The 23886-nt window shown below is 40.1% G+C and overlaps 1 protein-coding gene across 2 annotated transcripts in view; it reads right to left on the bottom strand.

The window, feature by feature from the left end:
- The window catches only part of Cers3 (ceramide synthase 3), a 104494-nt gene extending 100259 nt beyond the window's left edge, over positions 1 to 4235 (bottom strand). Inside the window, exon 1 of one of the 2 annotated variants that reach the window (XM_074062101.1) lies at positions 3972 to 4235. The gene's annotated coding sequence lies outside the window, so the exon portion shown is untranslated. The remainder of the gene's footprint in view (positions 1 to 3971) is intronic. The other variant, XM_074062103.1, reaches the window with a different exon arrangement.
- Between the last annotated feature and the right edge of the window lie 19651 nt (positions 4236 to 23886).

The raw sequence follows: 23886 nt of genomic DNA, 5'->3' as shown, positions 1-23886 counted from the left end.
ATTTAGTTATTAATCAAATTCTATAATCTTCATGATTGGATATAATGCTTTGAGAATTTTTTGCTCCAACCTTGAAATGGTTATTTTATCGCTCAGCTTGTGTTAGGATCAATTTAAACAAGTATTTATTGACTATCCAATAAAACATGTCAGGCAAAGAAATCAAGGTACAACAAATAGGCCTTATTCTAGCATACAGGTACCCAACAGGGAATTAAGTGGATTATCACACATAATTTCTCTTCCTTAAGAACTTCATTTTAGAACATAGACATGGTAAACAAAAATTACTTCATGTAATATTTTATCTCTTCAAGTAACCTAAATATATGCCTCATCTGTGAATTTGACATTTTTCCCATTAATGAGAAATGCATGGATTTTTCATTTCATTTTCATCTTATATACATGCACAGAAGCTTTTGTTCGTGCTGTTTGTTTTGTTTTTGTGGTGGTGGTGATGGTTTTGTGAGAGAGAGAGAGAGACAGAGAAATTGGGGAATTTATGTTAATTATCTTACTTCCTTAGTGTTTCCTAAAGGTACAATTCAGAGGGATTGGGAGTGTAGCTCATATAGAGAATCTACTTAGCATAAGACTCAGGTTTGATCCCTGGCACCATAAAAAAATAGAAAACTTCCCATTGAACTTCTATAAGCCACACAGCAGCATAGATCCTCTCCACAGATTTTTCAGTGATTAAGTAAACCAAAACATAAAAAAGCAATGGATATTGAAACAAGTCAAAACCCTTCTAACTTTATGATTGAGTAGCATGTAGCCATAAACAAAAAGTTAAATTCTTGTTCTTAGGAAAGGTGAAATTTGTCTGAAGGCCGCCCAAGCCAAAACAACTTCTCACTAGAGCTATCTTCTATGTATTAATGGACTTTTTCAGACTTTAAGAGATAATAATAATGAGCTTTGAAATTAACTTAACTGTCTTAGAAACACAGTGATATACTGAATCCATTTACAACTGAGTATCAATCAACAGAAAGCCCTGTGGAGAACTTTAGATGTTAAGTGTTATACAAAGTCAGTATCTCCATTCACTGGTTAGCTTATGTTTTTATGAGTCATAATTTATTTCAATTAGGTTTTAGCTTAGTTTATGTTTCCATTATTAAATCTTAGCTACAAGGACAAATCTTAAGGAAACATATATAGTAAGGCTGTAAAGTAACAGGATTGATGTTGCATAGGTTTTAAGATGTAAGTCACACTACTTTAGAATGCCTTCCTTTATATTGTCAATTGACTGGCCTGTCTACGGTTGACAAAAATTTCTTTAATCACCTTGGGTCACTCAGGAAATAAAAACAAACTTGGGCTGCATATATCAATAAGGTCAATGTATCAAGTGTGGAAGTGTTTCAGGAGAAGGAAGAACCTAACTGCATTAGAAGACGGGGAATTTTCCTGTATTCCTCTTTCCTATCACTCTGCTATGATCTGCAATTCCTCAGAATTCAAAGTTAGGGACAGACTGCCAAAAATGCCATTCTAGATGCCAACTGACCTAACTAATGAACTTGAGTCCAGGCTTTTTGCCAGTAAACACACTAATCTACTCTTGTCCCAAATCCATCTTTCTAAGGATGTATATATCTTTGGGGCAATCTTTGTACTGCATCCCTCGATTCACACTGGGGAGGCTCTGGGAAGCTGAAGGCTGTTGTGTGGGAGCTGCAGGCACCCTCCTCTCATGTGCAATTTGCCAGCTTCTAGCAATGTTTTTGCTGTGGTTTTGGGAGCCAGGGAAAACAAACTCTCCTATCACAAATCAGTATCTCTCTCTCTCTCTGTAAAACACTTATCTCCTCATCTGTCACTTTGTAATGGTTAGCACAAAAAAAACCTGACTTTTAGTAAAGAAATAATCTTATGTTTCTGCTTTTTGCCTGGTTTTGCTATGCTTTGGGAGAATTTTGGCACAGAACATTCACTGCTCTTCAGAGGCTATTTCAGAGCCGATTCAGCTCCACAGAAGAGGATCTCAATAACCATGAAGTGACTTCCAAAAGGTGTCTCCTGTGATAAATAAAGAGTATAAACGGGCAGTGAGCTCCATGAGGTCAAGATTGTCTGCCTTGTTTGCTGCTGATACTCCCATGCCTGGAACACAATCTAGCATACCAAAAGAACGAACAAATAATTGCAAAATGGGGAAATACATACTATTTATGTGGTGGGCATGTGACACACCTGGTCTTTCCATTCCTCATAACAACCCTACATGATGGGCATTATAATAATTAGCTTGTAAGTAAGGAACCTGAGGCTTGAAGAACTCACTGACTTACCTTGGTTCCAGTTACTTAACCGCACCTTGCATTTAAATCTGTCTTTCTGACCGATGTTCTGTCCAGCACATTGTGCTTTCACCCAACAACAGAAGCAAACTCTAGATTGATTTTTGTGTTTTGCTACAAGATACCAAAGTGGAATGTTTGAATGTTATTGTGGGTTTAGAAAGTCCTCCATGTGACAAGGGTGCTGTAGGAATAAGGGGGCTCAAACTGTGCATCTCAGTGTGCAAAAGGGCAGTGAAGTCCTGACTCTCACTTCCTTGCTATGCCACTGTGAATCTCACCAATTTCCCATGCGAAAACTGCATATCCTGAGCTCATCTCCTTGAACTCAGTGGGAAACGCACATAGCAAGACTATATAACAAATCAGATTACAACCAACACTTTACAAACAGTAAGATTAGTAGCCAAGAATTATCTTCACAAGTATGTAAACTGGCTGGTATATTAGAAAAAGGCATAAATAGTTTTAATGGGAAAACCACCCAATTATTATTCATATGAACATATACCTGTTGTTTCTTTAAAGAATTTGCCCTTTGGCAAAAAAAAAAAAAGAAAAATAGTGGAATCCCCCTTAAGAGAAAAGAAAAGCTTGAAGGGGGGAAGGAAGTAAAAAGCGTGAACTCTCAAACATAGTAGAGAAAGCACTTGAACATTGCTGATCAATGAAGAAATTGATATTCATCATCTAGGGACTCACAAAGGTTTCTTTCCCTAACTCTGTGTAAAAATGTTCAGAAAATGCCAGGCATCGGTGGCTCACACCTGTAATCCTAGCTACTCAGGAGATAGAGATCAGGAAGATCTCTCCTGATCTCAGGGTTCGAGGCTAGCCCAGGCAAATAGTTTGAGAGACCCTATCTCGAAAATACAAAATATAAAAAAGGGCTGGCAGAATGACTCGAGTGGCAGAGCGCCTGCCTAGCAGTATGAGTTCCTGAGTTCAAGCCCCACTACGGTAAAAAAAAAAAAAAAAAAAAAATCAGAAAATAAAAATGCTTGAGAGAACATCCTTGATAAACATTTCGTCAGATTAGGAAAACTAAAGTTTTGTTTTTTGGCAGCTTTAGAACTAATCAACTAATCTTCTGGACATGACATTGAGCACTATATCCTTTAAGACAGGACTAGCTTAGAAAAGGCTGTCACTGTGAGGTTAGCAAGTCTGTGGCACTGTGAAATGGTCTCAAATGGCCTTTGCCATGCTGCCACCTGGCCAAGTGCTGTGGTCACCCTTTTCATTTCACCTTGTGTCAAGTATTCCTAATAAACAGAACTCTGCTGAGCATTCAGCCTCTTATGAGTTCACCACCTAAACATTCTCCCCATTCTTTCAATGAATCAGTATAAATGCACCACGGAGCAAGTAATGCAGGTCAGAAGTAGTTTCTGCTTCTAAACACTGCAGATGTAAAACTCTTCAGGAAGGGAGCTCCAAGTCTCTCTTCCTATATCTCCCCCACAACATCATGACAGTATTTTCATCATTCCACTGTCTAGTCTGTCTGTCAGTCTGTCAGTCTCTCTCTCTCTCTCTCTCTCTCTCTCTTACACACACACACACACACACACACACACACACACACACACACACACAGTGTCAAGGCCACCTTGTTCAAAAGTTCTCAAATACTATTAACAAGCTGGCGCCTACCTTTCCAAAATGTCAGTTCACAAAAGATGTTCCTTGCTTGTGACCAGCAGTCAGAGAGAGATTTTCAGCATTCTGGGCAGCTTTGTTCTCATTAGAGAGCAACACACCTCAACTATACGTAAGCTCTGAAATTCTTTCAGAGACCCACCCTCGAAAGTTGCAAGTCAAGATTTCTGTCACGTGAGGCACAGCTACTGGATGGCACCTTCAGGTTCTTCCTGATGGGATGTTGCTTCCTGTTTCACCACTTGCAGAGGAGAAAACTGGAATTCGGTCAGACACTGAATTACGAATGCATCAATTGCCTCATCGCTGCTGCCTCCTGGTGCCCACGGTCATTAGTTAACCACTGAACAGGACGATCTTGCTGTTTGTATGAAAATGAAGGGGCTAATGTGAAAGGACGGCTACAGGGAGAAACCTGAAACACTCCACAGCCCTGCACTCCCGTATGAGCTGGTTTGACAACTACAATACACACTAGAAGCTACAAACACTGTCAGGGCTTTTGCTAATTAAATCATCACCACTACCACCACCAGAACACCACAAAACACACCCACTAGGGAGCATCAGTCTACAGGAATGTGATTTCTCTGCTTGGTTCCTAGTAATTGAAAAAAATTGCTGTTTTCAACTATATAACAATAAAAAAAACCAGGCAATCTCTTTAGAGCAGTCAGGTATAATTCTCTTTGTTTTTATTTGTTTCAGTCTCAAAGACCAATCATCACAAAGACCAATCATCACAAAGAAAGACAGGCCTATTAATTAGTATCAGGAAATTGTACTACTTACTTGAAGCACCTTAAGTTCAAAGGCAAGTGTGCATACATTTTACAGAGTTTTTTGAGGTGTTGTACCTTTGGGAGCCAGTTTTACTTTCTCTTCCTGAAGATGAAACAGCTCCAGCCTTGGACTATTTAAAAGTGTTCTGACAAGTAAGAAGGCTTGAACAAGTTGATTCATGTATCACTTGAAAATCAAACATGCATCCTATGAGGTTCTAGAAGCACCGCCTATCCCGCAAGCCTGATCCAAAGATCTCATTAGCTGCTTTCAACAGATGAAACACACTTTTTATTTTCCATCAGCTGATAGATGACAGCAATTTAGAAGTGCACCAAAGGTAGAGAAAGGGCAATGACAGTCTCAAATGCATTAAACAGCAGAGTTTCTCAAATTTCACTAGTGAGCTTAGTTCAAAGAAAGAGGACTGGTACAGCCCTTTCACTCAATACCTGCTAGTCAGTTCTTCTCTTTGCAGACCTTCTGTTAGGAGTTCATGAATCTAAAAAATCATCAGGCAGAGGGCTAGCCTAAACTTCCAGAAAACTGGTCACTAAATGGGTAGGCTGGAGTCTTTGTGATCCTTGCCAGGAGACTGGTCCATACAGGGCTTTTAGTTCTAGTTCAACTTCTTCCAATAGCTCCCTAGCTCAACTTCCTAATTTAAACATTATTTCTTTCTGTCTTATTCCTCTCTCCTTTGCTGATAAGTCTATACTAGCCATCTTCCTCCTATAGGATCAAAATCAAACTCCAGAGCATGACACACAGCCTGGTTGTAACCTACTACTCCAGGACCTCCTTGTGCCCCTTCCTATTGCACCCGAGAGAGAAGGAGCAGGCAGCTTTTGAAAAAATTGCCCTTTGCCATGGGATGCTTTTTCTGCCTTATCTGATGCCTCTCTCTCTTTTTTTTTTTTAATTATTCTGATGCCTCTCTTAAACTCCCCCAGCCTGCAGCCTTCCAGCTCTGAGTTTATACCTGTATCACAACACCTACTGCCCTGTGATAACTGTTTTTGTATCTGCTTCCCCACTACAATAGGAATCCTCCAGGGACAAGCTTGCAACATATTTCTATCCCTGGAGCTTAACACAGTGTCTTGCTGTTCAACACCCTAAATTGCATGCATCTCACACCCATTTTTACTCCAGGGACATCTGGAGAAGGGACTATTCCTGAACCCTATTCTGGATTCTCTTCTTCAGAACTGAACAAATCAAGAGTATTGTGGAACCACATGAGGGATTTTTTGTATACTTTTATAATGAAATGTAATGTTCACATCAAATGAACCATCAACACATAGTTCAATGCTTTCTACATACTCAGAAGAATCTCTTTTGTATCTACTGTCTTTTTGAACCCAGTGCCTTCTGCATGCTAAGAATATGTTCTACCACTGAACTACAGCCCAATCCCAAATACTGTCTTTCTTGACTCTGTCAGGGAGTAGTTCTTCCTCTTCTTCAGGGACAATAGCTTATTGCACAATCTATACTACAGGCAAGGTAAGGAGGACTGAGGTTTACTGCTTGAGACTGGGTGCACTGGACACCTAGATGTCAGCCTGGTGTGCCCCTGCACTGCTCTTTCAGGAGGATAATCCCAGAGCACTCATCAGGATGAAGACAAACACGAGCATGATCCCCTCATAAATTCTAAGGTGTTTCCTTTCTTTTTCTCACTTGTACTCTACAGTAATTTTATCAGTTCATCACTAACAGAAAATAGAGCACTCCTGGAAGTATGACAGGCAGAGCAAGATGTATGCAGATATGTCATTTCTCCTAGGTGATATTTATTTATTTATTATTATTTTTTAGGGTTAACAGTATTTTAATTCTGAGTCTTTATAGGTTACAAACAATGACTAGTATAGGTCAAGCATCCAAAATCCAAAATGTTCTGAAATCCATAAATTCTTGTGCACTCAAGAAGTTTCACATTTTAGATTTTTGGATTAAGGATGTTCAACCAGTAAAGTGGAAATATTCCAAAATTTGAAAGACTTCCAATCCCAAGCATTTGGACAAGGGATATACAACCTATGCCTGAAACCCTGTTAAGAAAGCATCTTCGTTCTTGGGCACATCCATGGGAAGACAGTCCTGATGATCAAGACCAGAAATCCTATTCCAAGTTGGGCACATGATCATTCAAACTCCATGCTTCCTAGGTGATATTTAACTGTTGCATTTTATGAGCTGACTTTAGGAGTGAGTGGAAACATTAAATCAAAGTTATATTTTAAATCCTCACTAATAGATATTAAGTGATTAAATTAGCTCATTAGAATATTAATGATTCATTGCATTTTAAAAAGTAAATATCACACCTCTGACAAATGAAATGTAGACAATTATGTATGACATTACTGGAGTGGCTTTGTGGGGAGCAGAAGGGGACACATTACAAAGCTGATGAATTTTTATACACAGACAGAGGAATTTTGTTACTAAATGTTACTGAAGTGAGTTAATGTGTTAAGTACCTACCTAGTACATTTTATATAGTAAGTAGGGAAGGGCAATAAGAATGAAACAGAGGAACTGGGTAAGTGTGGGCCAGAGGCAAACCCAATCAGTACTTTGGAGGGTCACTTAAGAGCTCAGAAGAAGAAAGTAGATTAAGCAGGATGCAGGAATGTGAACTCTGGGATCCAGCAGGAAGAGAACTAAACACCAAAGTTCTGTAGCCAGAAGCAAAGGGTGCACAGCTGCATGCAGGCAGCATGGAAGAAAGGAAGGTAGGGCGACTTCTGATGGCGACTTCTGATAGGCTGAGCTGCACATTTCGTTTTCAACCAAACTTGCATAGAATTTTCCAGAGAAGAAAATGTAAATTAGATAGGATCAACCTGTGTTTCCCATCAAAAGAGGAAATTCCTTCCAAGGAACTTAATGAATACAGCTTTGGTCATATTGCTCTTAATCTAATCAGGCAAACTTTCTGAGCTGTGCTATTGACAAACCCTGTTTTCTTCTAATGTTTAATCTTATACGCACAGACTTTTCAAATGCTACAGTTTGCTAAGAGACACAAATTTTAAGTCAAAATGCTACCAACTCATGTATTCAATAGGTTGTGGAGAAAGTCCTGTAAGATACAATAAAACAAATGTCTTCATAAATGCTTCTCCACTACACTGAAATTCTTTTGTGTGTGGTATTGGGGGATCGAACCCAGGGTCTCACACAGGCTTTACCACTGTTTTTTTTGGTGGTACTATAGTTTGCACCCATGACTTTACCCTGCTTGGTAGGCATGCTATCATTTGAGCCACTCTGCTAGCTCTACACTGGAAATTCTTAAGGGACTTGCCTTAGACACCTTTATGTCCCTGGATCAGTATCTATACTGATTGAAGGTGAAGACTACGTTTTATTTGTTTGTTTGCTTCTTTTAAGTAAAGTACGAACTCAGGGTCTCATTCTTGCTAGGCAGGTGCTCTACCACTTGAGCCACATCCCCCAGCCTGAAGACTACATCGTTTTGGTGTGTGTGTGTGAATTCATTATTTTTATTTAATACAAGGTTAGCTCAGGTAAAGCACAGGTGAAAAATCATTTCCAGATACTATCACACTATGAATGTCCACTAGGAATTTTCTTTGAGCTTAAACTATTCAGGTTTTCTGCTCTGTATAGGTTTTCTCCTGTAGCCAAATATCATCAAGAATTACCAGTATTTAGAAGAGAAGTTATTTCCTCAGTCATTCAACACACAGTTTTTAAACAGTTTAATCATCCACTCCAGGAATGCACAATTGAATTGAATACTTCAATTCAGATACAGCATTCTTCTTTGTATTTTCTTCTTAACCTTGAAGACTGTATGTTATTGGCATAAAACAGTCCCCTCTGCCATGATGACTGACCCCAATCTCCAGGTGGATTACAGTATTACAGAACATGAATTTCATCTCTCTTCCTTCCACTCCACCCCGCTTCTATACTTACTCTGGCCTGATGTTGAAAGGCTCCCTGGGAGATAATTTGGAAGGCTACTTTTTAAGGAAGCAAATAACTAAAGAGAGGATCATCTGTAGTTAAATGAGTCCCTAGAATGAACAGTGGTCATACATTTAGATTCCCTTGGGTACACTCCCTGCCCCCAAAGCTCCATCCCCTATCCTTCATTACATCCCCCATGTCATCTATCCCTTTCTAACTTACCTTACCTCTTACCTATTTATTTGTTTGTTACCTGTCTCTCCCCATGAGCTCATGAGCTCTGGGATTCCTACATATCCTGCCCACTGCTGAATCTTCAGGGGTTAATTAGACCTCCTGGCAGAGTGGGCATTCAGTGCCAACAGAGTAACTGATTTATCTGTATACTGACTGTGTCTTTTCTTCTCTACCACAACAGGTAGGTACATTTTCAAAGAAGTCTAGTTGGGCTCTTTCAAAACTTGTAGAGCATACTGGGTATCATGAAGGTGGCCAGTTTTACTGTGAGTTTGTTGGGAGATAGGAAGAGTTTTCCCATAAAGACTGAAGTCTGTCATTCACTGAGGACTTGTCATACAGAAAACTTACAATCACTTTGGCACATTCTCTGCCAAGGCCAAGGTGCTCTATGCACATCATTGCTTATGAGCAGGCTCTCAACACATAAGGCCTGTCAGTTTACCACCCCCACTGAGATTTGCTCAGATGCTTATAGCCACTTGTGCATAGTCCCTGACCACCGGTGTGGCTGTCAGGTACTTCTTACAGAATGTTTCAGTTGCCAAGACCCCATCCCACTTAATACTCACTAAGAAATATTATTCTTATTAGCAGTGTGACTCTAGAATAGTCACTTAGTTCCTCAGGTTTCTCAACTCAAAATAAGAAAAATTATAGCAATACTAATAGAGTTGTTAAAAAAATTAAATAAGTTAATCTATATAGAAGCCCCTACAATGGCACCCAGCACAGAGTAAGCACCATATAAATGTCAATTACAATTACAGCATGATGATGGTCACTAATATATTTATTTCATGCATCTAGACTTAGTTTATCTAATTAAATCTTGAGTGTGAGAACTATGAAAGTCTCCTAGTTACAGCCCGTACTGTTCTCTAAAAGTAGCATTTACTCCACAACTCACTCAGTCAGCAAATATTTTTGGGGTTCATATCATGTGCCAGGCACATCAGCTTTTTTGAAGGAGCTGAGAATCTAGAGAATAAAAATATTCAAAAGCAGACACAAACATACACTTTCACAGATAAGCAAAAGCATTCACAGACCTATTATACACAGATACAGAGGAAAAAATCCCTATGTATTTGTGGTGTGGATATATTTTTATGCTCAAAAACAGCTGAGGAGATGGATTCACAAACTTTTAAATTTTCTTATCCTACAAGCATGAAAGTATAAGCCATGGATTTTAAATGAGGAGCTAAGACTACGATATGATCAGGAATCACAGAAGTGAGCAGATAAGTTTCCATCCCCTAAATAACTGATCCCATGATTGTCTCAATGTGCAAGTAGAATCTGGTAGGGGCAACATCTGTACTCCCTTCACCCAATACTGTCCCAGGCATCTGAGTAAACGTGCCATGTGCTTTGAATGGACTTAGGAGAGTGGACTCAGCACTAGATAGGTAGGAAAAAATAGCAGGTAAAGGGTAAGGGGGAGATTAGTGTCTGAATAAATATTTGGGCCCTTGCTGCTATGTCAGTGTGAACAAGACAATGAAGAAACAAAATACATTTTATTCTTCCAGCCATCACTCGTCCAACACATGTTTTGTACAAGATGCTTGAAATAGGGCTAGTGGAATGGTTAAAGTGGTAAAGCACCTGCCTAGCAAGCATGAGGCCCTGAGTTCAAGCCCCAGTACTGCCAAGATGCTTGAAATACAAAGATGAAGATGACGTCCTTAAGAAAATTATGAGTTACCTTCTCCCTTTTCTTCCTGTTTTTCCTTTCCCAGACCCTATTATGCTAACAAACAAGACACCCAAGAAGGGGTATCCCTCATTTTCTGATGGGATTTTTTTTTTAAAGCAGGATGGGGTGCCCTGTGAAAAACACAAGCTAGATTAAGTGTCATAATATTAGCCAATGAAGGCCCATTCTCAAGAACAAGACATCTGTATCTTTTATTTTCTTATTTACAAAGCATTTGGTTATGTCATAGAAACTAGAGAAATGTCAATCAAGCCTGAGGTCAGCGTGAGCATGTATAGGATTGTGGCTGCTCTGTACGCTCCTTCACATTTTGAGCAATTGCAGACTCTCAAGGGAGAGATCTAATCCAAATGCATTTCCCCTCCTTAGTTGCTTTTGTGCTGTTAGAGTATCCATGGTGACCTGAATTTCCCCAGGGCAACTAAAAGTGGTGTTGAGATACACCCAATCCTGGTAAACTGTTTCCCTTCCCTCTGGTCCTTGAGAGACAGGAGAGCTGCCCTCTTGCTTGCTGCTGCCAAGTAATCTCAAAATACAGCCCCCATCAAATTACTTCCTTGCTTCAGAAGTTATGTTTTTCTTTTCCTTTGGTGCTAGGGATTGAACATACAGCCTCACATATGCTAGGCAAGCCCTACCATTGAGCCACAGCCACAGCCCAGAAGTTATGACTTCTCTAAGCCAGTTACATTAAATCTAAATCCCAGTGATTGTTTATTTCCTACCCTCTAATGTGAATCCCATTTTGTTCTCTACCATACACTAATACTAATCCTTCTTTTTAGATGTGTCATGGGCTATACTCACTCTGACCTTGAATCATACCTCATCTGTGATTTCTTCATATCCAAGTTCCCACCATTTCCTCTAGAAAACTTTGAGGTTGAATCAATCTTTCTCCTCTTTGAGTCTTTACATAAATCTTATCTAAATCACACCATTAGCTCCATTCTATATGCAACTACCTCTGTAATATGACTTGATCAGAAGACATCGATGTGTGCAAACACAGATGAATGGTGGCCTGTGTCCTGTCTCTATGAGGGTACTCTATGAGCCCAGAAGTCACCTAGAAACATTAGAGGGTTTATAGGAGATCTCCAATATGAATTGGAGCATGATAACATACTCTTAACCTGAGGATAGAATCATGCTGTTATGTTATCACATAGTAACTCACTTATTCCCTCTCAGTCTTAAGATTTATACCTTCTTCCGTTGCTGTCCCTCATTCCATGTTTTCATTCATTCAACAACTATTTATTCTATACTTCCTATGTATATGAAGATAGGGAGACAGCAGTAAACAAGACAGACATGGTGCCTGCTTTCTACCTACTGAAGTTTTGGCTTTGGCCAGAAAAAGCAAGCACTTTCCCTGGATGGGGGTAGTCACTGGGTCTCCTGCAGTGGGAGATTATTTGTTATTATTAACAAATTAATGAGCTACACGGCAAGTGCTAGGGTCCAATCTTTGGAAAGCACTAAAGGATATGAACAAAACACCCCATATCAAATTAATTATGAAGTGTTCCTTTCTGGCTTGGTCTGAGACCTTAAATAAGGAAAATACTCTTTTTACAAACTTCTGTAGCATTAGACTGGTTTTGATTTAGAAATTCAGATGGTGCCTAGCCTGTTTCACTGTTGAATGCTGTTGGAAAATATTCTTTAGTTTAGGGCGATTTCTGTTCACTTACCTCCTTTCAGACAGATGCCTCCGAGTTTCCATGAAATAAACTTGTCAAAAATTAGCTTCTCATAGAAGAAATCAGATGTAAAAATTAAGTTTACTAAAAGCTAATATGTCACCAAATGTTTAGATCAATAATTTATAACTATAATGTTTATTCATTTATACACTTATTGAGCTCCCACCGTAGTAGTAATGACATCAGTACATGTGGTTAAAATAAATATGGTGCGCTTGATTGTGTTAAACTGTCTTTAAAGCTCATGTGCAAAACACAACATTAGACATTAACAAATGTCTGGGTTGAACAGAGGAGAAATAGTACAATGGGAGATTATGTACTAGAAGTATAGCGTAAGCTTTTAGTTATTTAAATACTTAAAATCAAAATTAACCAGAGAATCAATAAATAAAAATACAAAATATAAAAATAATTATTAAAATAAGCATTAAGTGCTTCAAGCTTTAGTTAAAAATTTAAAAACATCTTTTATCAAAACTGAAATGAAGGGGCTGGGGTGTAGCCATAGTGGCAGAATGCTGACTCATCATGCATGAAACCTTGGGTTTAATCCCCAGCACAGACAAAAAAAAAAAAAAAAGAAATGAAAATTATCTGACTATCAATAATGAAATCCCTTCAACCTCGAACGCACTATCTCAAGGTCCTAAGCTTTCTGAGAAATACAATTACTAGAATAGATCAGAAAATTCTTGGACTGCTAAATTTCTCTACCGGGTTTCCTCAGGTACAATGTAAAGCAAAGACTTGTATAGTCACTCGTGACAACTGTAGAAGTAACCTGTAAGTCATGCATATTTCATCCATACTATGATGGCTCACAGCTTCTATCAATGCCACCCACCAGAGTGACTGATGTCACACATTTGAGCAATCCTGCCATTATTTTATTTTCCTTACACAGTAGGAATGTTCTATACTTAATGTGACAGACCAGACACCCAAACACATGCCATGCTAATACTATGCAAAATCAATGGAAAACACAGAATTAATGAGAGCAGAAAGTACCACTTGATTCTACTTGGTTCCAATCATGTAAATAATGGTCAAGACACAGTATCACTACTGTAAGAGTATTTTTTATAGATGTAACTGCTTATTCTGGTCCAAACAAATAGCTTAATTCTAGACTCCTAATTTTAAAAATGTCAATTTGGACCTGCTGATTTGATTTTCTGACTCATTAATAGATGATGCTTAATTTATACTGGATTGCCTTGCCCTTTATACAACTCTACAGACTCCCACACCTCTCATGCTAGTTGATTTTAAAACACTTTTTTTTTTCTGATTTTTTTTTTTTGTGTGTGTGTGGGGGGACACTGGGGTTTGAACTTAGGGCTTCATGCTTGCAAAGCAGGTGCTCTACTTGCTTGAGCCACACCTCCAGTCCTTCTTTCTTTCTTTGAGGGGTAGAATTGGGTGCTGGGGATTGAACCCAGGGTCCATCACTGAGTTATACTCCAAATCCAAGTGAGATGAAAGAAAAATGGTAAACAGCAAATGTCAGAGTGATTTCGGTCTCCAAACTATGTCTACAAGCAAGAGAGTGTGCACCTTGCTCATCTTTTGAGGGCTCAACACCTAGAACTGCAGTAGATCTTAGCTATATACTGGGTCTTGATAAATTTTATTGAATTTTACAGTAAATAAAGGGGGCATTTTTAGTATTTGCTTAGAGCAATGGCATAGGGATAATAACTTTCACTTGGGGAAAAAAAAAAACTGAAAACAAAAACCCAAAGCCCATGAAATAGGCCTTGTGGCCAGAGACAAAGGTGAGGATGTCACATGGAGTCAAGTGTAAACCACCAGCAACTTCAGGACAATCTCCAGGGCACCTTGCTAAGTCCGCACCCACCTCAGTACTCAGCACTAGCCAGGCCAGAGCTTTATTTACTTAGATGGGGATTGGCGTCTAGAGAAGGTAGAGTCAATCCGCAACTCTTCTTCCAATTTCTGTCACAAAAATCCCAGAAGGCAAAGATGGAAAACGGCTGGGCACTGTAGCCCTGAGACGTGCTTAATGGAGGTCGCAAGGCTGTGTATGCAGGGGCTGCAGCCAGAGGGGCGCAGATGCCCGGCTCCCACCCCCACCCCAACCCTGCAGCCTGAGTGGTGACAGGGGACGGATAGATTTGCTTGGGTCTAACGGCTTGGCCTCGGCCTGCGAGGTGACAACAGGGACGAGGCCTGGTCTGCATGGGGACAACAGTGGCACAGCCTGGGCCTATGTGGGGACAAGGGTCCAGCCTGACCTGCGCAGGGGACAACAGGAACCAGACTTTGGCCTATGTGGGAACAAGGGCCCGGCTTGGATTGCGTGGGTTCAATGACCTGGCCTCGGCCTGCGCAGGAACAACAGGGACCAGGCCTCGGTCTGTGCGGGGGACCAGTGCCCGGCCTGGCCTGCGTTGTGGACAAGTGCACAGCCTCGGCCTGCGCGGAGACGGGGCTGGTCTTCGGCCTGCTTGGGGACAACAGGGACCTGGCCTGTCCCGCGTGAGGGCAGGGGCCCTGGCTTGGCGTGGTAGGGTCTGACCTGCGGAAACCCAGGCCCGAAGGCCGCGCTCCACTCACCTAAGTCCTGCGGCCCAGGCGCATCCTCAGCCCAGGCGCGTCCTCGAAGCCGCGTGGCTGGGGCGCCGCGGTGCATCTTGGGAGGCCCGCGAGCCTGGGGGCGGGGGAGGGGCTCCCGCGGTCACTGCGCAGAGCTGAACCTCAACGACTACTGTCGGGGGTCCTTCCCTCCCGTCGGGGGCTTCCCCTGGATTCCGGTGGTCTCAGTGGGCACGTTTACCTGGTAACACAGCATCACCAGTGGTCCAGAGAGACCCAGTCGCTTGCCCAACCTACACAACTAGTGAGTGGCACAGCCGGGTTTTAAAGATTGCGAAACCAGTGCCACTTCACACAAATAACATTGTAACTGTCTGCTAACAACTTCCGGAGACGGGGAGAGAAAGGGAAGAAGTTTGAAAATCAATTCCGTAACATCCATGTGCTTTGTGAGCTGGCAAACCCAGGCCCGCAGTGATCTCTCACTATAAGGTTGAATTAACAATCAGTAGAAGATAAAAGCGACCCAGGACAAACATCTCCAGGAAAAAAACCCAAAAAACAAAAAACAAGAGGGACTGTTGTTTCTAGAATATTTCATTAAAATAAAAAAAAAAAATCTATGAAAACTATGTGTAGAGGAGATAGTCAAGGGTCTAGGAAATCAGGTCTTGCCAGGTTTTAAACTCTGACACTTCAATTCGTTAACTTTGGGATGTGTGACCTCTGGCTTAGGAAGAGCCTTTTGAAATACCAATTTCCTCATCAGTGAAATGGAAACAACCATTCCTCAGTATGTCCTGAGGGTTAAATGAGACCTTGGCTACGAAGTATGAGGCAAACGAAGTACTCTGAAATGATAGCTACTTTTACTATTAAGAGTACACAAACGTTAGAAGAGGTCTTATCTATATGATTACTAACCAGCAACTTAATTATTAAGCCCTATTAAAATCTTAAGTTCTCCATGAAATAAAAGGCATTAGAGCTCAGGATGAAAGGTATAGGATATATCTATCTCAATCTCTATCTACATAGGTAGATATATATATACACACAGACATGGCTGATTGCAAGGAAGTAGAAAAATCATAGATTGAAAATCTCTTTGGATGTGGACAATGAATTGACACCGGAGAAGATCAAATAAGAAATGAAGAAGTAGAGTTCAGATACTAGAGTAGAGTTTAGGAGAAAGAAGACATGAAATTATAAAATAGGATTATTATAAGAAAGCAGAAACTCAATCGAAAATAATGACTTAAAACACTGAAATGAAAATAATAATGAAGCCGGCGTGGGTGGCTCATACCTGTAATCCTAGCTACTCAGGAGGCAAAGATCAGGAGGATCTTGGTTCAAAGCCAGCCCTGGCAAATAGTTTGCTAGACTCTATCTCCAAAACAGCCATCACTAAAATGGGCTGGTGGAGTGGGCCTGAGTTCAAGCCCCAGCACTGCAAAAATAAATAAATAAATAATAATGAAAGGCGAGCAAAGAACTAAGAAAAATATCTGGCACCGTAAATAAAAGATTCATCGTGGTCTAGACAAGAGTACTCAAAAGATAACTGGGTGTAGATAAAATCTTAGGAAAAATTTTAATTTCAAGGACAAGAAATTAGTTGGAAAATACCAAAAGGCACAATAAAACCTCAAATCATCAAAGGAGGCTGGTCTCAGACTTTTCCTTGGATCACCAAAGGTCCGAAACAATGTAGCAAAATGGCAGCAAGTGGAGAAAAATTGTGAAATACAAATGATAAGGGACAGCTTTGACATTCAGGTCAATACAAGGAATAACAAACAAAACATATACTTTGATACAGAAAATCTATCCCTCTTCCTAGCAGAGTTGCTAAGAGGAAGACCCCAGCTGTCCTTCCTGGAAACATTACTCAAGAGAGAAACCAAAATTAAGGTTGACTTATTGGACGTATCATGAAACAGAGTTAAGACTAAATAGATATAGGTGATGATACAATGGAGTGTAAAAGTTAAAAATGGGATTTGCAAAGAAGATATAAACATTTATTGGGAGTAGCAATATAATTTATGAAATTAACAATGCCCAGAAAGCTACTGGGGGCAGGACAGTGATGTAACTAAATGCTGCACATGAGGGAATTTATACTTACAGCTTCAGGCTTGGCTTTGACCACTGGGAGAAGGAATTTTGTTGTTGTCATTGTTGTTTTTGCAGTGCTGGGGATTGAACCCACATCTCTTTCATGCTAGACAATCACTCTAGCATTGAGCTACACCCTCAGTCCCAGCAGGGTTTGTTTTTGAGACAGGAACTCCCTTTGTATTCCCAGGCTGGCCTCAAATTCCTGATCCTCCTTCCTCAGCCTTCCAAGTGCTAGGACACCAGGCTCCAAGCATGGGTTTTGAAAAGTATAGAAAGGTAATGATTTGTACAGTTTAAAACAGTAGGTATATTTTGCAAATAAATGTAAGAGATAAATATAAGTTACTAACAATCTTTATGCAACCAAGAGAAAACAAAAGGAAACATCAAGAAACAATAAAACAAAATGGCAAATACATGACATTGTGTGTGTGTGCTCCAATAAAACTTTATTTACAAAAGAAATGGTGGGCTGGACTGGCCCCAAGGCCAGCTGACCACTGATACAAAGCCCTGTGATAAATAGGCTCCAGGAAGCTCTTGAGACATGTCTTGACCCAACTGTCATAGTTCTTTGGATGTACCTAGGTAGTGGTAGTGGTAGAGAGTGAAAGCTCATATTTAGTTTTAATTTCTACTAATATGGGTTAGTCTTTAGAATAAAAGTCACTTAATGTATTCAGTATCAATGTGTATTTGCAAGATGCCCCCTTTCAGTAGTTTTAAATCTTCATATAGGCAATTTATGATAGGAAAATCATTTCAAAGTCTAATGCATATTATACTTCAATGAAAAACTTTTTGATTGTGTTTATAATACAAAATCCATTTTTTACTTGCTGCTTCTACATGATCAGACCAAAAGAAATCATACCAAGGTATTTTGATTAAAAGTGACAGAATGGTGGAACTTCAAAGCTTGGCTTTGGACTATCTCAATACCCTTCCCTCTACATATTAGTAGGGTTTTTCCAACTGGTCCACAACTCAAGTAGCACAGCCAGGAAGGTCAATACTGACTGATTCTGTCAGGGTTCTAGAATCATCTGCATATCACTGTTCCAAATGCCATGCTGCTGTGTGTGCAAATCAACCTCCCACAGTGGGTATGTCACCGACGACCTACAAACAATTAGAATGACACATTGTCTCTGGAGGTGGCCCTTAGAATAAAATAAGCAATACTGTTTATTTTCTTTTTTACAAGTCTTTTAAAAGAAATGCCTCTGATGGAATCCCAGTGGCTTCTTTCTTCTTACCAATCCAGCAGGTGTAAAGTGCTTATTTCGGATCTGTTTCCAAATCCTCAACTGAAGACATGATGACATACTTTCCAAAGCCCTATCCAATTTCTCCTTGCTTCCTCCTGGTAGTTCTCATTCTCCTGCCTAATTTCTTTCATTTTCCTCCTTCTATCCACTCTGCCTCTTTTCTCTTCACTTAGTACTCTCAGGGCAATCATACCTTCAAATGACTTTTGGAAGGGTTCTGGGGCTTGAACTTGCAAGCCTTACTCTTGCGAGGCAGGCGCTCTTCCACTTGAGCCACACCTCCAGTCCTGCAATAATATCTTCATAATACTTATATCCAAATGACTTCCATACTTTGCTCTGATTTTCCTTATGATTTTCAACAGAGGATTTCTGTCTGTTAGATGTCACCGAGTGCTAATGGCAGTGCCTACAGTCAACTGGGCAAATCTTCTTCCACATAAGACTTTCTACTTCTTCATCTCAGAACATAGCAGCAGCATCTCAACCATGCAAATGAAAAAACTGCTCCCTGTTGCAGGTTAGCCCTCTCTTTATTTTATTTTTTCCCAGTTACACTTGCCCTCATTGTTTAAAGTCTCCAAGTCTCTCAGTTTTAGGAAATTTTCTTCAATTTCTTTGTTTCTTCTTCTTCTGTTTTTTAAATTTCTTTAGTACTATGTCTTTTCCAGTTCCTTTTTTTCCCTCTTTCTGGTACTTCTATTATTCAGTTATTGAACCTTGTGTACTGCTCCTCAGATTTTATAATTTCTCTAATTTCCACTTTCTCATTGCTAGGCTTTCTAGATTTCCTTACCTTAATTTTATTGAAATTTTCAGCTTAGCTATGTCATTGTTCCATAAGAGAGATTTTTCTCCAGTTAACGATTACTATGTAGTGTCATTTATAATCTCTTTATCTCTGAGGAGACTGGTGGATTAATGTCCTCCTTTTTTATATCTGATCTGTGATTGTTTTGACTTCAGCGTTGTTACTTTCCCCAAATTCCTGATGATCCCTGGCTGAACAGTCACACTCGAGAGCAATGCACCTACACACCCACGAGTGACTGTACGCAGGTGGCCTCCACAGTGAGGTGGTTTGACTGAGTAATTTGTCAAATCTTTAGTGTCAGTATGTTTAGATCTTCCTTCTCTTGTTAGCTAGATTCCCCAAAAGTGTCTTTGGGTTTCCTGCTTGGAATTCCAAGTGTGGGAGCAAAGGCGGAGAGGCCGGGGAGGGAGATGGTTTCCAGCATCCAGTCTATGACTGTTTTATGACATTCAGTGAACTCTTCTCAGTGTTCCAGTCCAACCCTTGGCTGTACTGGCTGGCCACCAGACCAAAGCCACTGTTTCACTGTCTGGGAAATGAACTACTCTGTCAGGGTTGGGGAGGGTATGGCTTAGGAATATAGAATGGAACAGGGGATATTGAGGTAATTGGATTTTTCTTTCTGATTTTTGTTTTGTTTTGAAGATAAGGTCTCACTTTGTACCCCAACTTGGCCTCAAACTTTTTTTTTAGTTCAGGCTGGCCTCAAATTCATAATCCTCCTGCCTCAGGCTCCCAACAGCTGCGATTACAGGCATGAACCACCACGCCCAGCTTTGGTAATTGCTTCTTGAATAGGCTTTCACCAACTACTCCTGGGTACATCATAGTAATGAATACCATGCACTCCTGAGCCAAAGTGAACCACTTTGTAAATCAGGCTGGTTCTCAGTTTCGCCCATCCCAGGTTAGGGAGTTGGCCTTCTCAGGTGTGCTAAGTCAGTTATTAATCATCTACCCACCTCTTTCCCCTCCTTTCCTGTTTTGTTCTGTGTCTTCTTGCTCTTGATTTTGGCCTCTTTTCTGTTATCTCAGGGGGTGTCTGGAGGGGGAGAAGCCAGGTGTGGCATTTGGATGAAAGTCTGGGTCCCCTTTTTCCATTCCCATTACTCTAGCTTCAGGATTCTGCAATAGACTCTTTGCTTGGCCATACAGCCTATGTTGCCTCAGGAGTTGCTTTCTGCTTTTACTCAAAAACTTCCACTCTCCACTCCTGATAGTCATCAAAATTCCTTCATCATGGGCTTCCTAGGCATGGATAATCTGTCCTTAATAGTCTTTTCTAGTGTGACTTATACCACCCACCACCCATACCCAAAACTGCAACATTTTGTTTTAAGAGTGCACATCCATCACTTTCTATCAAGGACAGGGAACAAATTAGGAAGAGGAGTTTGAGAAGATTGTTGGAACCAGACTACCTGGATCCATCACCTCAACTTTGCCACTTCACCAGTGAGGTGATCTTTGGTAAGTTACTTAATCTCTTTATCTTTCAGGCATGGTGGTACATACCTATAATCCCAACTACTCAGGAGGATCACAATGGTTCAAGGCCAGCCTGAGCAAAGTTAGCATGAGACTCTACCTGAAAAACAAACTAAAAGTGCAAAGGACTGGGGGTATGGCTCCAAGTGGTAGTCCAAGTATGGCCTCCAAGGATGAGGCCCTGTGTTCAATCCCCCAATACTGCAAAAACAAAACTCCTGATCTACAAAACAGGTCTCATAATACCCACCTTCTAACATTACCACAGGCACAGGGACGGGGTTCACAGAGCACTTACCTCAGTGGCTGGCATCTATGAAGTGCAATGTAAGCACTGCACATGTCTCCCTCAGGAGATTATCAAGCTCTTGGAGAGGAATCCCTTCTCATGTGCACATTTGTGATGTACCTATGTTGTGACAGCTGCTTGCCACTGGGGACAATGTAAAAAGAACTTGGTAAATGGAAAGACTGATAATTATTGACTTAAATATAATGTGACGAATGCTACACTATAGGAAAGAGTAAAGTGTAGAGAACACAGTCTGTCAAGTCGAATGGTCCGGAAGAGACGGGGCTTGATGAATGGATATGTAAGGTGAAAGGCTGAGCTGTAAGTACAGTGCATGGAGGAGAACCATGGGTGAGGCTGGAGAGGCAGGTTGGGCCCTGTAACCTGCAGGAGTCTACATGTCATCGATCAGTGTTTGTCAACCTCAGCTTCCTAATGCATCGGATGTGGAGCAAGAGACATCCAAATCTATCAGGTGTGGTGCAAGAAATTTTGAGGAGTCAAAAGCAACTTGTTGCTAATAATAGTTGAAATATGGCTACTTCACGTTGTAAAAACAAATTGGATCAGACTCCCAAACAATGTTGAACAAAAGAAGCCAGAAACAAAAGCATACCTGCTCTAGGATTCCATTTCTACAAATAAGGCAAAACTAGATAAGGCTCACCTGTACCATCTCAGTTCAGAATATAGTTATCTTTAGGGGTGGATAGTGATTGGAAGGAGATCCAAGGGGCCCTTCTGGGTGCTGCTAATGTTGTTTTATAATCTGAGTGCTGTTACTCAGGTGTGCCATTTCTGGAAATTCAACTAGCTGTATATTACATGTACATATGTAATATGTATGTATCTCTTGTACTTCAATTTAAAATAAATAGAGTACATTTAAGACATTGTGTTCACATGCTTTTACTGGGAGAAGAGTTCCAGACTGTTCCTTGGGAGTTTACCGGGAACTCTCTGTGCAGACAAGTATTTCTAGTTATATGTTACGGCCTAACCTGAGAACAGGTTCTGGATGAAAAGCCCATGAAAATTAGCCAAATTAAAAAGAAAGAAATAAATTATGGTAGAAACTGATTCAATGCATATCTATACCAACAGTGTTTTACCAAACTTTTTTTGGTGTGGTTCAAGTGATGAGTGCTTGCCAGGCATTGAGTTCAAACCCTAGTACCACAAAGAAAAAGAAAACAATTTCTATTTGGTTAATATCCTATTGTACTACCACCCCATTGTAGCACCTCCCAGAAGGGTCACCTTTAGCAACAGAAGGGCTTGGCTACATGCGTATGTGTGAGATGACAGATTTATAGTACCAATTACTTATGTAGAGATTCTGAAATACCAACACTTAGCATACCTGTAAGATTGCTTTCTCCTCATTTTATGTACAAGGAAAGGCTGGTATCTCCTTATGAAACTTACAAAGAAATGTAGGACAAAAGCCCATCTGCATCAGCACAAATTAGAAGTCATTCAACATTTATGAACCCCTAGGAAGATATTCAGTATTTTTTTCTTTTCTCAAAAAGTTATTTTCATTAAAAAGTTATTTATCCAGCTAAAAAGAGCACAAAAAGATATGAGAAGTCAAATCTACTTCAGACCTCTCAAGGCCATCACTACTATGATTTTCTTTTTCATTTTTTGGTAGTACTGGGGTTTGAACTCAGTCCTCACACTTGCTAGGCAGGCGCTATACCACTTGAGCCACTCTGCCAGCCCTTTACACATTTTAAATGAATACTTTATATACAATTGGCCCTCTGCATCATGGCTTCAACCAATAGCAGACGGAAAACACTAAAACAAATTACACCTGTACGAACATGTAGAGACTACTTTTGCCATACTTCCTAAACAATGTAGTTTAACAGTTATACTGTTTACTATAACTCTAGTTATAGTAATCTAAGAGGATGTGTGTAGGTTATATACAAATCACAGGCCATTTAATGTAAGGGACTTGATTTTTTTAGTATTGAATCCTAGAACCTCCAAAAAGAAAAAAACAAAAGATTTGTTTGGTTAATCCTTCACTGTCACTTTAGCCATCCTCTAGAAAGCCCCACTTACCTTTTCCATTTCTACCTGAGTAAGTACTAAACTGTTGTGATTACTATCATCAAATATTGATCAAATAATGTATTTTAATGTCTATATGATCAGTCTTGCTATATTCCTCTACAAAGGGGCCACTTACAAGACATTTTAAGGGCAATAGTTTTTTTTTTTTTTGTGGTGTGCTAGGGATTGATTACAGGGTCTCACACATATTAGGCAAGTGCTCTTCCACTGAGCTACACCCAGAGCCCAAGGGCAACATCTTAAAATGTTTTAATAACAGACTCACCAGTACCATACAGTTGTTCTATTACACAAATCTAATAAATATGAAAAATTGGATTTACTGCTTCTTCTCAAAAAGACAGAATGTAATTACTATTATCACAATATTTTTAAATAAGAAAATTACCTAGTGATTGAAAACATTTTTTGGCAGTACTGGAGTTTTAACTTGGGGCCTTGCATTTACTAGGCAAGTGCTCTACCACTTGAGTTCTACAAACATTTTTTAAATAATTATACTCAGCCAGATGTGGTGGTGTATGCCTGTAACCCCAGCACTTGGGAGGCAGAGGCAGGAGGATCACAAGTTCAAGGTCAGGCTAAACTACATAGTAAAACCCTGCATTTAAAAAAAAAAATTCATGCTCAAAAACTGGAGACTTCAAAACATGCCATAAAACTACAGTAATCAAAATAGTGTGATACTGGTATAAAAACCAGCACACAGATCGACAGAATCAAATAGCTAATCAACAAATTAATCCACATATTTGCGGCCATCTGATTTTTGACAAAGGTGCCATGAATACTCATTGGAGAAAGGACAGTCTCTTTAAATGGTACTGGGAAAACTGGCCATAC

The sequence above is a fragment of the Castor canadensis genome, chromosome 19, assembly GCF_047511655.1.
Source record: "Castor canadensis chromosome 19, mCasCan1.hap1v2, whole genome shotgun sequence".
Taxonomy (NCBI): domain Eukaryota; kingdom Metazoa; phylum Chordata; class Mammalia; order Rodentia; family Castoridae; genus Castor; species Castor canadensis.
The sequence above is the reverse complement of the archived record's forward strand: the minus strand, read 5'-3'. Positions and strand labels throughout refer to the sequence as shown.